Source organism: Carassius auratus, chromosome 31, assembly GCF_003368295.1.
Source record: "Carassius auratus strain Wakin chromosome 31, ASM336829v1, whole genome shotgun sequence".
Taxonomy (NCBI): domain Eukaryota; kingdom Metazoa; phylum Chordata; class Actinopteri; order Cypriniformes; family Cyprinidae; genus Carassius; species Carassius auratus.
Genome location: NC_039273.1, coordinates 17,550,591 through 17,567,556, shown reverse-complemented (window position 1 = coordinate 17,567,556; position 16,966 = coordinate 17,550,591). Strand labels below are relative to the sequence as shown.

The following is a 16,966-nucleotide window of genomic DNA, read 5'->3' as shown; positions in this document are numbered from 1 at the left end:
GAAACCTCGTCACTTTGAAAAGCTGTTGCAGCGCGATATGCCGACTGTGAAAGGGCCAGTAAATTGCAAAGTACTTATTTTTAAATGGACACCAGTTTTAACTACAAATTAAGCGACTACCCTATGTAAACAAAAATAATCGGAATGTCATAATTATCAATGTTGTTTTATTTTTTATTTTTTAATAATTATTTTTTGTGTACCTTACACCGAGTGAATCACACAGTGGACTCTGTGGCCAGCGTGCGAATTTGCGTTGTTCATAAATCTTCCAAGTTGGATAAACTTTTCCCAAACACAAAAGCCGAGTAACGCGGAGACAAGGTAAGTGAATTACACATGTGTGCGCTTGTGGTCATGCTTATGTACATGTTTTACAGTAGAGTAACGTTAGTGTATAAATTCGTAAACCGTGTAACGTTAGTTATATTCATGTTGAAGTTAAGGTAATTTGTTTTAGAGTTCCGGTTGTGAATGGGATTTAAACAAAGTAAGTTAGCTATGGTCTAATGGGACCCAAAACCCATGAAACTCTTCAAGGACTTTAAGTCGTAGATGTCCTTTTGATTATACGAATCGTGGATTAAAAGTATTGTTTGGTGTCCTGTTCTCGAAATGGATTTAAGGCAGTCCATGAATTTACTATTGGTAAAAATGCAGAATACAAGCAAATAATTTTTTGGAATACAATTTAATTTACTTGATTGCTAAAATACATTTGTTTTTGAAGATGCAATTTTGTTTAGAGGTGTAATGCAAAGATATGTACTATTGTATGTAAATGAACAAGTGATTTGATGTGATGAAAATATGCATTATCTAACGTTGATTTAATTGTATTTATTGTAAAAAAAAATAAAAAAATAATTAGCATTAGCATTTAGTAAGAGGCATATTTACCACAAATTAAAAGGTAATGTATTAAAAAAAAAAAAAAACCAAAACAGTGCATTCCTATGCACCTACTCACACCAGGGAAGAGATTTTGTCTTATGAAACAATGATCTTGTAAAATAATTAATTAATTTATCAGGACAATATATAATTATTTTTGTATCTAGTGTCTGGACATATTTGCTGCTACACATAGTGTTTTTTTTATTTTTTTATTTTTATTTTTTATTTTTATTTTTTAGACCACATAGTGGTCTATTCGGTGGTGCTAAAGCATCATATCTGTTTTGACAATCTGAAAAAAAAAACAATAATAAAAAAGCTTGAGGATAACACTTCTTCTAACCACAGAGGTGTTATGCATCCTCTTTAAATTTGGCATTAACATTCATCTCAGCAGATCTGTTCACAAGTAGATGGTGTTAAATACAGGTGTAAACAGACTCCAAACCTAATTAAAAATTTTTTGGTTTATTGCAATCACGCCTCAACAGGTGGTTGCCAGGATAACCAGTTCTTGGAAAAATCTGCGAATAGTGAATAATGACTGAAATTTAATGTCACACAAAGCGATAGGAAGACTTGGAATATATGACATGAGCCCCCTTTCACTGTAATTATAAGAACACCTCAAATAACAATATTCTTAAAATATAACCATAGTTTGTTCCCCAGAAGAGAAACTCTTTTGGTTTTGGAACAACATTAGGGTGTGTAAGTGACAGGACTTCCGTTCTGCATTGGTGAATTATTTGTGGTTTTGGGGTGGGTGGTCGATATAGACCAAACAAAAAGGGTGATAAACTTTATATCATAGTATTTAAGACAATTTAAACTAAATCTGGCATGAAATTAAGATTCACTCTATCAAATTAGTAAAGTCTTGTTATTGGTTTTATCGGGAATGATTCATCAATGTATGGATTTTGTACTTTTTATTCTTACCACATAGTGTTTAACTAAAATGTCATAACCCAATCTTTCGGTAAAAAAATTACAGTATCTGACAATACTGATCCATAGTGTTATTTTTTCATATCAGAATATTGCTAACTACACACTGCTACATTATAAATGAAGAGAAAACATACAATATTACATAAATGATATTTAATGTAACAAAATGTATTATATTGTAAAATAGTCCTACATAAATATATACACTGTATAAACAATGTGTGGTTTACTAGGACAACAGATATTATACATTCAATAAAACAATTCTAGGCTAAATATTAAAGCTGCATTTTATAACTTTAGGTTCTCTCCTGGTTGAAGCAAGGTGCTTGTAGGGGAACTTTTTGGGGAATTACGAGTTGTGCTTTGCCTTTGCTATTCTTAATTTCATCAGAAAATAATAGCATGCTCTTTTGGGGGGTTGGATTTACAATTCCATTTAAATAAAGAATTAAAAAGAAATTATATGATCTTATTTTAAACATAGACAGACAGATGATAATAGTATGCAGTTTACTAGGAAATCCGTCCCAACAGTTGTTATTTAAATTGCTATTTTCAAACAGAGAAGTGACCCAGTTTAGCTTTAGTTATCTTTCATTGCAAAAACTGTATGAAAGGCTCCAATGCAGAGCGGCACATTTTATGCATATCGTGGGTGCTTTACAGATGATGGTGTGCTTTACTGCAAAACCTCTTTCTTGAGCCATAGGTGAACCCTCGCACCATAATGAAAAGTTAAGAGCACAAAAAGAAGAGATATTGTGTGTGCGCAACACAGAGTATATTGCATCTTTTCAACAGTTAGCTGAGCCTTTTCATCAGGGTTTTAAATTCTAGCTACTGTGTTTGTGAATGTTGAGTTTCTTTCAGTCTACTTCTGCAGTGCTCTCATCTAACAGACACATGATATCAAGGACCATACAATTCAGAATCTCCAGACAGTAAACTCCAGACCTTTATGTTCAATAATTGCATACTGTTTTTGAATGAATTGCAGTGACTCTCATTTGCTAAAAACATTAATGCTAGGTACACACCAAAATATTTTTTACATCTTATGATTTTCAAAATGTGATAGACCACAAACATGAGGATGAAAAAATCCTAGATTTAACCATTTTGCTCCTATAGTGTGTGGTGTGCCATTATGTGACAAAGACAGCACACCACACAGTCTCGACTGTGAACACAGGAAATCTCACAAAATCTCGCGAGACTTCAGAAAAAGCATGGCAGACGATATGCAGGAAGAAATTGCAATGATAGTGTTTGGAAGGATTTTATACACAACACGTTGTTATAAACGTTCGTGCTGTTGCCACAAATCAATAAGCTGATCCTCCATCTCTGCTGTCCACATCAGTTTCACTTTGTGCTGCACCATGACTGCTTCCATCTTCCAACATCTCGCTTTCTGATTGGATATTGTTTCCTTTCACGTGATAAATCTCCAGAGCGTGCGAGTGTTTGTCCTCAGGGTTCCCCCCCCCACACATCAGGATTTCTGATCATAAATATTAAACATGTAGAATATTTTCGATTTGCGATCGGGGTGGCTCCGACATTTTTCCGATCAGGTTCGGACACTCTTAACATACCTCACACCAAGGGAAAATCTGATAAAATAATCTGTAGAACCATCAAAATAATCAGGTCATAGCTAGGATTGTCAGAAGGGGGGAAATCGGCCCAAAATCAGCCCGATTGTCTTTTGGTGTGTACCCAGCATAAGATTAAACTCGAATTTAACAAAGCCTAGTTTAAAGTTCATACAGGACTTCTAAGGGCCGTTTACACGACAACGTTTTCAGCCAAAATCTGGAAACCTTTTATGCATTTTGCCTATTCGTTTACAAGACAACAGCTTTTTGGGGATTGAAAACACATATTTTGAAAATGTGTTTCAAAGTGCAAGGTTTTGAAAATGCCACTGTTATCGTTTCCGTGCAAATGTCATGTACGTGTATAGTTTTACATTTTTTACTACATCATTGTCGTGTAAATGTAGCCTTAATAAGACAATTTTATGGTGCCGAGATATGGCTGGACCTAGGGCTGTGTGATTAATCGAAATTGAATCGCAATCGTGATTTGAGACATTACGATTTGCTAATCGGACGAGCCATTCACACTTGCCACATTCACGCAGCCTGTTTCATTACGCTCTGTTATATTCTTGCTTGACTCTGCACCGCAAATCTCCAAGAGCACATCTGGCAGTATGGATGAGGCTTGACGCACGCGTGCAACTTGCATTGACTCACGCCTGGCTAATCTATAATGGTGTCTATTTGATGGATTCTATTGGCGAGATGTAATCTGGCAGATGGCAACTAATAGAACAACAGCAATTCCTATTGGAATAATGCCAAAAACAAAAAGGAAATTTGAAATTGATTGATGGAAACTGTAAGAATTTCTGGGTTTTTTTTTTCAGCAGGGTAATTATACTCGTACTGTGCTGCACATTATTGACAATACTGAGGTGAAGCTTGACTTAGCAAATTTAAAATCGCAAATCAGATTGCAATCGCAATTAGATATTTTTACCATATCTCACAGCCCTAACTGGGCCTCACATGGGTCATCACTGGTTCACTTCTGTGGTTTTTGACATTCCCCATATACAGTGTCATGGGTTACATTTGGAGCCTTAGGACAATGAGGTGCGCAGGATGAGGTCTTGAAGGGCTTTTCTGGATTCCATTTGAACTTTTCTACATTCCGTTTTAATAGTTAAATTGAAATTGTAGTAACCAAACAGCATGTCTAATTGATTGAAATTATGAAACATAACATTTGTTGTTTTTAAGACCCTACAATTTTTTGTATGTTTTATTTTTCCCAAATACAGTGGTTTCTGTTAAAAAATTTCTGGATTCCCTTTTAATGGTTTAATTGAATTTAAATAATACAGAAGCAGTTCTAATCGATTGAATTCATAAAACACAATAATTTATTAGGATTTTTATGTATAATGATAATGTATAATGCTAGTTTTTAGCAAATGAAATGGTGAAATGTTTGTGAAGTCAACTATCACCAGCTCTGGAGATGAATTTCTAGTGGAGTGTCTTCATATAGTGAGATGGCATATATAACCATGCACAATTTTTTTTTGCTAAAATATGGATGAAATACTTTGCTATTTGGTTTTCAGGGTGTTATAGTTAGTTGCTAAGCTGTTTTGGCTGGCTGCTAAGCATCACTAGGAGGTTCTAGCTGGTTGTTCTGGACAATTACTAGGTGTTGTTAGGGTTGCTAAGTCTTTATGTCCTTAAATCATAACATGGAAATAAATGTCAAGAGATATAACGCCATCTCTGTGGCAGCCCAAGGCTCTGTAAACAATAAAATAAAAAGTGCTCACAGTCCACTTCTTTCTTTAGCCAGCTTTTGATGTGCCAGTCAGTCCGTCATTTTGCAGGTGCCATTTAGCAACACAAATTATGATATTTTTTATATTCTCTTATCACCTTTTTTTCATCCATTGACTGTCTGTGTAACATTTTTTAAGCTTGAAAAAGTACATTAAGACATCGTAAAAGTAATCTCTATGAATCGAGTGGTTTAATTCAAGTCTTCTGAAGAGATGCAGTCACTTTATTTGCAATAAATATTGATCAAATACATACAGCATTATACAGCATTTCAAATATGGTATACGAAAGCTCAGATGTACTTATTTGACATGAGAGAACCAATGAAGTTTGTTCTCGTGTCACACAGGCACGTTCATCATATGATGAGATCATGACTTTTCAGAAGAATTTTGTTAAACCTCTCGATTCATATGGATTACTTTTCCAATAACTTTTTGATGCATCAAAGTTTTGGTTTCATAGACTTTTATTTTTTATTTAATACAGCTAATACCAATAGGGATCTTTCCTAGGGCTTCTAAATGGTGAGAAACAAACTAATAACAGAGATAGCAAATAGTGATGAAGAAATTGAGAGATATACAGTGATATACTGGTGCAAATCAGTGCATCTACTTTGGGCCTGTGTCTCTGTGGAATGAAGGACTGTAGTCTTGTGTATGTGTGTTTGTTCCCCTTCAGCAGGGGGGAAAGGGAGAAAGCCGTCCAGTCCCCTTTGTCTCTTTTGTTGGAGTGGAGATTTAAAAGGTCAGTGAAAAGAGGGGGAATTGGAGAAAGGAGGAGAGTTGCAGATGGAGGGTGTAGGGGAGGGGTGAATGAGTGAGTGACTGTTGAATATGTGAATGAGTGCTTGAACATGCTGGAGTTAGTAACGTGCATTAGTATTTAATAAAAAAAAACCTTGTTATTGTATATAGATATTAATCAACATGCATTTAATTTAACGTGTTATGCGTTCCTTGTTACTTGACAGTTAGCAGATAAATGTAGAAAATGTAGTATTGCCAGAAGACAATGGTTTAAAAAAACCTGTTGTTTTATTAATGTTTTTCTTTTACATTTTAAACTTCTATGCGTTGTCTGGGCATGAATAACATGAATACATCAGGACAAAAAAAATCATCTGTAATTTAGTACATTTCTAAATTCAGATACTAACTTCACTTTTAATAGCAGTAATTCAGAAAGATGAACCAAAATCTAAACCAAGGTAATTTCAGTCCCACTGATGCAGTCACACAGAACTCCTCAAAACTCTTCCTGGGACACTCATAAACACTCCTACCCTTGAGATTGTCTCTATCCTGGGAAAAGGAGTTGCCATGGTGAAGGGAACATGAATGTTGGACCAGACCTTCTTGCCCATTAGAGCTTTAATAAAGATCTCTCTCCTTTTTTATTCTCTGATGCAGTGTTGCAAGTAATAGCATTCTTGATCTGTTAAAAGTGCAAGAGTTTTGTTGGCTCTTTGTCTATTGCAGATATGAAATGCCTTTTATATATGGAATATATGTAGATCCATACTACAATAGCCCCTTTGATGCTGTGGAGGCAATATCGACAAAAGATGCATTCTATATTTAATGTTTATTCAGAGTAGAAAAGAGTTGATGTTCACTGATTGTGTAAGCAAGCATGCATTCAGGAAAATGTGTGAATAACTCCGTACAGTTAGTGGAGTTCCTTGGCAATCATTTGCCTCTTGTTGGAAAGCTCTGGTGGGTCTCTGGTTGTCCTGGGAACTACCCCTCTTTTCTTTTTCTCCCAGTGCTGAATTAGTGGGAACAAACCCCCACCCACCTTCACACACACACACACACACATACACACACATTCACTCTCTCGCTGTCTCTTTCGTAGCTGTTACATAAGGATACATTTGTTGCATATAACACAAACCTGCAGACTATCCAGGCCTTAATGATGGCCGATATAATTTTTGGTTTCAAAAGTGGGCCTTGCTTTTAAAGGATTATGAAATGACCATTTCATGTTGCTTTAGACATTCTTTTGTGGACTTGTTTCAGTGTTTGTACAAGATCCTCTTAGATGGCCTTATATTCTTAAATGCTTTGGTACACTGTGGAATGCTTGGTTGAGTCTGTAATTTCCTCAGGGCCTGTCTGGCCTCAAACCATAATGCTTCCATTCCTGCATTACTGTTTGGATCTCCTGTTAGCCAAAGACTATTTTTAGGTTTAGAAATAAACAGTTCAACTTTTGTCTCATTTGTTCAGAGCACATTATCTATAGTTTTTGATCATTCATCAAACATGCCCTGCTACTGGTGGCATAAACAAAGGACAGAAAAGCACTTCTCTCCTGCTGCTGAATTGCATAGAGAAAAACTATACTGAGAAATGGATAAGCATTATAGAGACGTGTTGAAGTGCGTTGCCATTATTTCTGCTTTTAAAAAACATGATACAAATGGTTATATCAATGTCAAATAATATTTTACTTAAAAGGATAGTTGACTTCAGTTGTTGGTTCCCATTGACTTGCATAGTGTTTGTTTATTTCCATAATATGCAAGTCAGTGGGGACCAGCAATTAAGGTGAACTGTTTTAGTAATGGAAGAATAATGACTAAGCTTTACCAGTTGTCCCACTTTACCTATATTCGCCCTTTCCTTTGGCATTATGATCTCATTAAATTCTTATGAAGAGATTATAAAAGATAAGCTTTCCTAAAAGGATAGTTCACTAGTTAAAATGTGAATTCTTTCATCATTCGCTCACCCTTTATTCATTCTGAACGTTTTTATTTGCAAACACAAAAGTTTAACACACTGCTCTTTTTAAAATACTGAAAGCATACAGTAAACCGGGATTGTTAAGCTTATAAAAAAAACAACTCATAAAAGCAGGAGCATAGCCAGGGACAAGGCTTTGGGTGTGCCATGGGTAAACAGGGTGTGCAACAATTGAGCACAATAAAGTGAAATACAGCTGCATGCAGCAATATTCAGAGTCCAAGCCTGTGTGGACATGGACAGCATAACCAACCCAAACAATTTAAAAGAATCCTGCATACATACCATTATAGCAGCAAATTACTGAAATTGGAAAGCTTTGAATCTTTTGGTTATGGAGCCCCATGCATCGGTAATTGAGGAAGTTATGTGTGTTAAGTTATGTGAAGTTTTAACTGTGTTTAACACGTACTGGTAAATTAGGCAATAAGGTTATAGAATTATTCGAAAAGAAATGAAATCAACAAAGAAAGTGAAATCAACTATAAAAATTCAAGTAAAGCTTTCCTAGCTATATTTTTAAGCTTTCTCTGGATGTAGTCTAGTGCTTCAAACATGAACCAACACCATTTATTCACGCTCATTCCATTTCATTTTTTCAGTTGAACTGCATTTATGGAAATAACAGCAGTACTTGATCATGAATGCAGTGGCTTATTCAGATAGAAACAATATAAAGATGAAAAATTAAAATTAAAATACGAATGCACAGATGTATTAAGCCAATACGTGTTTTGTTCAGTACTGCTGTTAAAAGTGATGAAAATAGGGTGAAAGGGGGGCTTTAGAAAATTATTCCTCCTAATTACAGCTTAGTAATAGGGCTGTGCGATATGGACAAAAAAACCTTTCACGATTTTTTCATCAATTTTGCGATTTCAATTTTAATCACGATTTTGACAAACAAAGACAAGCTTTACAGTCATAAATGCATTCAGTATAAATTTGAAACATATTTCCAAAAGAAAACCAATGAGAGCTTTATCAAAAAGTTGTAACATGTCTCTAAGAACAGACATAAGTCAAAATATAAGTCAAATAATAATAATTATAAAATAAAATAAAACCCGTGTCCAGGGATTTTTTTTTATTTTTTGCCATACATTGGTCATAGAGCTCATTGTAGCGGTGCCTAAAATTATGATGAAATTGACTTGTTATACATTATACAGGTTCACACTCACTCCGTCTGCAGTGCGTATACAGTAAGTTATGTGTACGCGGTTCAGAAGCAGCAATGAGAGCACATTATTGTAACGCGAAAGCACATTAAAATAATCTTTCCGCTCGCATGCAGATTTCCTTTGGTCTGTAGATAAAACCAGACGCGCGTGCTCAAAACATAGACTGTATAAGGCTCAGATACATGCTGCCTTAAAACGTGTCTCCCCTCGCTCAACCAGTGTCCTCTGCACTCACAACTCTCTCTGTACTCATCCGCATAATAATAAATATTTTCGCACCTTTCTATTTCTAACCTTTTCTGTTCTCATCTTTTACCGCGTGCAGTGTGAACGTACTGATCCATTAACATGGACTCGAAAAAAAAGGCTACGCATCACAGAGTGTGTGATCATTGAATTAGGCATATGCCAAGTCTGTGCTGTTCTCGCGCTGTATCCTGATTGGTTCGCATAGCATACTGCGGAAAATCGTGCAATAAAGCGATTTAGAAATCTCACGCTCAAATCGCAATTTTATTACGATTCTGATTAATCGCACAGCCCTACTTAGTAAGTACTTGAATGTTAAAATAGACTTTATTAATAATTGGGAGTGTTATAATAGTTGTTTGCTTTATGTTTCTTAAGGGAGGCATTTGGGATTTAATCTTTAAAGATTAGCAACAAACTATTTTGGCACCAAAGACATATATTCATAAATCTCTGAATTTGTCCCTGTTCTGTTTTTATGGTTGTTCTGGGTGCTGTAAGTGACTCTGACCCAAATTATCCAGTCCAGTTTACAAACGGTTGTATTGTCCTGTCACATGTTTATGCATTTGTCCTGAATGATATAGCAAAGTGCCCCAGCTCCTTTGTCTTTGTCTCCACTCCCATTTTAATGTTCATTCATCACTGTAATGAGTGTGCTTTTGTTGTGTTGTGGGTTGTGCTTGATCCCCTTCTTCTTCCCATCCTCTCCCCTCTTCCTCTTCCCTCCCACCTTTCCACAGCTTTCTTTGAACATTTCATGAGTCTTGAACCAACTCGGAGGTGTGAACAACTTGACTCAACTTGTCAGCACTTGACCCTATAAAAGTTTAGTCATTTAGCCATTTATGATTGCTGGATATCCTAGAATTAAATGAAGCAATTTGCAGTCCTTTACATGGTTATGTACAACAACATAATAATTGTCTGTTTTGGTTTATGTTGTTCAGAATGTTCACAAAGCACTGGTTCACCAAAATGCAGTTGTGAATCCTGAATATTTAAGATGCTAGTTTGGTTCTAAGCAACAGTGAACACTACAGACTCAATGTGGTCATAACCACGAACACAACAAAGTTGAGAAAAGACTACAGAGAGACCAAAGTCAGTGTATAGTGTGTGATTTTTACAAAGCTGCTGTAGTCAAAGAGTCTTCTCTAGCCCAAAGTACATTGGAACTAGAGTTCACTCAACTGTGGTTCCTGTACGGGCTGCAGCTGGTGGAACTCGCTCTTCTGGCTACGAGCCTGAATGATCTTGTTGACCCATGTAGCCCAGGGTCTGCAGTTTTTCTGCTAATAGATTGCCTCGGTGGCAATGAACATGCACAGTTTCCCATTCAGATTTCAGTGTAGGCATGTGACTGTGTCAAATTTTAATATAACAATAATTTCTGAATCTCTTGGTATAAAGTATAATCACAGTTATTGAATTGCGTTACAAATACACAATGATGTTCTGTTTATTATAGGTGCACTGCATTTTAGTGCCTGCCGCTATAACTGCTTAAGCTATTTAAAACAGACGTTATCGTTCTTCAGTTGTGATTCCAAACATTTTGTTTCTCTGTGGCATTTTAGTTGTGGTGTAGCCTCGTGTAGCCAGACCTTCAGACTGACGGCTGAAGGTCTGGAATCCATGGCCGCTTTCATTGGCCAACGCCTGCCCATGAGGCAGTTTGATCGACATGTCAAACAACCAATCACAGTTTGTTTCAGTTCAGCATCACATTTCGGAGTGTGGAAATGTTGCCAATAACAGAGTGTTTATATGTCTAAAACTCTTATTTGAAAGATTCCTTGCCGAGAACTTTAAATATTTCACATACTTTTGAGAATCCAGCGTTAAGTTGATCCTGATAAGCGCTTGTCATCACAGTTGTAAATACGATGGCTTCCTTCTTTCGTGAGGGGGTTTGTCATCTTTGTTTCCAGGTGAAAAGATAAATAACATGACACACATCTCCCGGAAATCCTGTATAATTCAACCAATCCAATGGCGACTTCGAAACTTCTGAAGTGCTTCCACTTTTGTGTACTCTATGCATCAGACCTTCAGTCCATAGGCGTGACATCAAAGGCTGAGACTGGTTGTGGTGTGGAAAGTGCTATACATTTAGAATGATCTTTAAAACTATATCTTTATAGTTAAAGTTATCATCCTTGGTGTGAATGGGCTTTAACTGTCAGTTAGTGTGTTAAGATTCAAATAAGTGTTAAAATTTCACTTATGAACAGTCAAACTATTTCATTACTTGTAAAACTTACAAATAAAAAACTGGCATAGTCCTTTTCAAACAGGTTATAGTTTAAAATAACACAACTAAAGAACAATAATAAAGAATCAGAACATATTTTCTGACTGGTATAATTTTGTTGAATGCAAAAATGTAACCATGTTTACTTTTTTCTGATTTAAGGTTTGAACAGTGAGGTGAAAGGGTGTCCACCGCACTAAATACTCCCACTGAAGGAATAGGCCTACTTGTTGCCGAGAATATTTTGAGCCACTGCAGCAAGATTGTGGTAGTTCTTAAGCATTCAACAGCTGCAGTTAATCTGTTTCTGATTTTATTGTTGGCGCAGAAAGGTACACTTTTACCTTTGCAGCCTTGCCCCTCACCTTCCCCCTTGCCTATGGAGGTGGTTTTCTTGAGGTTAGTTGGCAAGACTTTTAATAGTTTTTTCAGAGGTTGGATGAACACTTGTTCTGTATGGGCAACTCCTTCATTCAGTGGTGGCATTTCTGGCATTTCTGAATCTTTGGGGTAATAGATGGTGAATCTGATGTATAGATGACCACTTCCTCTACTGCTGATTCAGTGGTTGCTGCATTCCATGGTCCACACACTTGTCCACTTTTGCTCTCATTTGTCTAAAAGTTCACAAGTTAATTTTGTAGGCTATTCTTTTTACTTTTTATTTTATTTCTGTCTTTTAAGAAAAAAGAAACTCTATGATGGAACTTTATAAAGAATAACTGTAATATTTATCAGTTTCTGGAATTATGTTTTTGCTGGTGTCTGAATGGGAATCCGGTATTTATTCATATTGAATTAATAAATTTTAACTTTGTCCTGATAAATTGAGGGTCCGTATGCAGCCTAATGGTGCCTCTTTGACTGCTGACTAAATTTTGGGTTTAGCTGGAACCAGCACTTTAGGATGAATTTGATGCTGATTTTTATTTTTATTTTTTTGGGGGGGGGGGGGGGGTGGAAGAGACGAAATGATGATGATTAAGCTTAAGTTTACTACTTTATCTGTACTCACTCTTGCGGTAGGGTGAAGTGGTGGGTTTTTGAACAGTGCAGTTACTAAGGACTGTTTTAATGTGGTGGGAAAGTTGTTAGTAGTAAGGGATGTTAATCATGTAACTTAGAGTGAGCAAAGGCAAATGTGACCTCATCATAAAATTCAGTGGAGAGATTAGAACATTTTCTTTCAAAACTGTACGATATTATTGTCTCTGTGAAACACAAAAGGGAAGCCTTGAGTAATGTTCCAGCTCTCTTTTCTGTGCAGTGACAGGACATGGTGACCATGTCTGAAAAGCTACAAGAAGCAGTCCCTAAAAGCTGTGCACTACATTCCAAGTCTTCTAAAGGCTTACATTTGTTTTGTTTATTTCTTCATATAACAACATCATCATTAGCCCGGAGTTCGGTGTTTCAGGTTCAAAGGTGCACACATTGGCGTGGCCTTTGTCTGTGTTAATATTTAGCTATTCAAGGATCACTCATTAATTAATTATTAATCACTTACCCCCATGTCAATCCAATTCTGTAAAAGCTTTGTTCATCTTTGGAACACAATTAAGGATATTTTGGAGAATATGAGCTGAATGCTGGCAGTGTACACTCTTCTGTGACAGCCGCGCCACACGGATGTGCTGTTTTCTTTCAAATCAAAGTGTAAATACATGTAGAAAACATATCCTTGTGGTGCGGCTGACTCAGAAGAGCGTACACTGCATGCGTTCAGCTCATATTCTCCAAAATGAGGCTACAGTGATGTGGAGAGACATGAATTGAGATGAATTGTTGAGTAAAGTTTTTATTTTTGTTTTCTTCACGTACAAAATGTTTTTTCGTCGCTTCATAAAGTTACGGTTGATCCACCGATGGCAGATGAACTATTCGGACAATGCTTTTCATACTTTTCTGGACCTTGACAGTGTAATTTACTTGGCAGTCACAAGCCTCCCAGTTTTCATCCAGAATATCTTGAATTGTGTGTGGGGAATGACATGGGGGTAAGTGATTAATGACAAAAAATTTATTTTGCGGTGGAGTATCCCTTTAACTATATTTTGGGGACAAATTTGTACCAGGAAGTGAGCTAAAGCTGACAAATCCTCCATTTCAAGATGTCCTTGTTTGTAAAATAATAATGTATTATAAAATAATAATCCATTAATAATAAAATAATAATGATAATAAATTATTGATTGATTGATTGTAAAAATGGCAAACGTTTTCTGTTATGGTTAGGGAGTGGGTTAGGTTACAGTATTTATAACTAGTTGTAAATAAAACAACAAAATAAATAAATGGACATGACCCCATTTGGATAGTTAAATAAATGTGTGTGTGTGTGTGTGTGAAGTCTCTTCCACTTTATTTTTTAGATGTTCCCATCTGTGAAATGTAAAAAAAAAAAAAAAAAAAAAAAACAGATGACATTATATTATTTAAGCTTTTAAAATTTTTTTATGATAAACGCAGGAGCGTTTTTCGTTCTCGAGTAAAGAACTGGTTGCATCGATTTTCGGATCACCAGTACACTGAACCGAGAAACGTTTCTGTTCGATGCGTCCGATTCGAGAACCGAGGAACTGATGATAATGTGCATGCGTGATTCAGCGTGAAGCAGACTGACACAGAGCGCGTCTGAACCGAACTGATTCTTTTGGTGATTGATTCTGAACTGATTCTGTGCTAATGTTATGATCTCTGTCCACTGGAATGCTATCGCTATTAATTTAAAACAATTATTTATTAAACAGATGGAATTAGAAATAAAGGCCTGCCTCTAATAAAAGCCTGCTTCAAATAAAAGCCTGTTACCTTCTGCAGTTCAGGTAAATAAAGGCCCCGGCTTTTATTTGAGGATTTACGGTATATATTCTGTGCAAGTCGAAGGACCAAGAAATGTACATCCAATCAAAACACTCTGTCCGAGAGTTTTAAATGGCTTTCCTACTTGCTTATCAATGTAGTTGTCTGTATACCTCTGCCCACCATGTTGGCGCAGACAGGATACGTCATCAACACATTCATGCACGCTGTGCAGACAAAGCTAGAATGGCAGACAAACATCAACAACCCGCTCTTCCTTCCTGGTATTGTTGTACTTTTAAAATTACTCGCTGGTGAATGACACATGATGTAGCCCAGCGGTTTCCAATTTCAGTCCTCGTGCACATTTTTCACATGTCTCGCTTGGTTAACACACCTGATTCAGATGACCAACTTGTCAGAAGTGAGCTACATGAATGAACTGTTTTTGATCGATATGATCCCTACACCATGTACATTGCGCCCTACTCCCTGAGCAGGGGTTCACTTCGGAACATGGACTAGAATTGGGAACCGCTTATTGTAGCAATGTTGTCTCTGGTATTCTGGTGTGTGAGCGTAAATGCGTTCAGGGGGCGTGGCTTTGGACGGTGATTGCAGGGGTGGGGGGTGGATGAAGGACATTTGCTTTCAGTGCCTTCAGGCTAATGTAAGCATTTTCCAAGATCACCTAATATACCTTTAAAGTAGATCGTTTTAGGATAATGGACAGCGGGACATCAATGTTAAATTGAGGTTTTGTTTTATAGGGGTCATATGATGCTTTTTTAATGGCAGAGTCTTAACATTGATAAAGAATACCTCTTTTGATTTGAGACTTTAGTCTTTGCAACTTTACACATCTTCTTTATGCACCAAGAGCTTGCAACACTCCAAAGAGAAAGGAAAAGTTTAAATTGTATCATATGACCCCTTTAAGGACTTGAGCGTGTATGTCATCCTAGAGGTGTGTTGGGCAAGTGTGTACATGTTTTTGGCCAGAGGATCAAATAATTTGAGTTTGAGTTGCTGTTAGTATTAGAAGACTGGGCTGTTCTCTCTCCCATGTGTTGTGTTCTTTTTCTCCTTAGAGTGAACATAAAATCTGTATGTGTTTTGTTTTACTTTTCTAATACATTTTAATACCTCTTAAACAAGAGTTTAAGTTTAAGAATTTAAGTTTGTAGTATGTTTTTCTTTCTCATGTTGTATTTCTTTTTTCAGTCTGGAATATATCAGATTAGTAAGTAAAATATGGGTGAACCCCATTTCACGTTGACCTTTAATGAATGTTTATCTGACAGGAAAAGATATAACTATTATACTTGTCCTCCTATCTCTTTGCAGAGTCTAGCAGATGTTTCCTAGAGATTTAAGACAGAGTACTCATTTTAGACATTTTGTGTTTTCAAAACTCCTTGCTTAGAGTATAACTGTGCTGAAAGTAGCCTTGTGGACTTTGATGTATACAGCCTTTTACGGCCTTTACAGCCCACCGGGAAGTTGTGGCCTAGTGGTTAGAGAGTTTGACTTCTAACCCTAGTGTTGTGGGTTCGAATCTCGGACCGGCAATACCATGACTGAGGTGCCCTTGAGCAAGGCACTGAACCCCCAACTGCTCCCCAGGCGCTGCAGCATAAATTACTGCCCACTGCTCCGGGTGTGTATTCACGGTTTGTGTGTGTTCACTGCTGTGTGTGCACTTTGGATGGGTTAAATGCAGATCACGAATTCTGAGTATGGGTCACCATACTTGGCTGTATGTCATTTCACTTGTTTTCACACTGCAAGCATTAGTGCCCAATTACAATTTATTGATGAGATCAGATTTTTTGTATGGCTGTTCCATTGTGAACAAATGATGGTCCTGAACGGAACCTGCATGGACAAAAGAACGTTAACAAGATGGCATGAAACATGCTGTCATACAGAAGTAAACATGGAGGCCACTGAAGTAAACATTTACAAGTTTTATTTATAAGGTGATTTACTGTGGAAACCAGCGAATTCATGAGCAGGAGAAATTTTTATGGTACAAAGTTAAACCCAGAAGTTTAGCTTGTGTTTACACCTGTGAACTGTCTGTCATATTCAGAGAGTGATGAAAGAACTACTGGAGTATAAATTGGAGTGATAGCTCCAATTTGATGAATTTTGATATGACCGTTCAGACTGAGGTTTAGTTGCAACACATCTCACACATCAGATTTAGGATTGCATATGGAAATGGCCCAAATCAGAATCCAAAATCCAAAAGATCAGATTCCATGTGGTTTGTGCTAGGGCTGCACGATGTGTCGTTTAAGCATCGATATCGCGATGTACGAATCCGCGATTGTCACATCGCAGGATGTGCGATGTAGGCTGGTGAGTTGATCCGTTATTTATTAATTGTACGGGCAGCTGCTCCCCGGCCCTTGCCGAATATGATTCGCAGATTAATTGCACAGTTTAAGTCCTGTCAGTTTAACAGAGCGTATA

The 16,966-nt window shown here is 36.8% G+C and overlaps 1 protein-coding gene across 1 annotated transcript in view; it reads left to right on the top strand.

The window, feature by feature from the left end:
- The window catches only part of plxnb1b (plexin b1b), a 55,393-nt gene continuing 38,427 nt past the window's right edge, over positions 1 to 16,966 (top strand). Inside the window, exon 1 of the mRNA XM_026213945.1 lies at positions 1 to 324. The gene's annotated coding sequence lies outside the window, so the exon portion shown is untranslated. The remainder of the gene's footprint in view (positions 325 to 16,966) is intronic.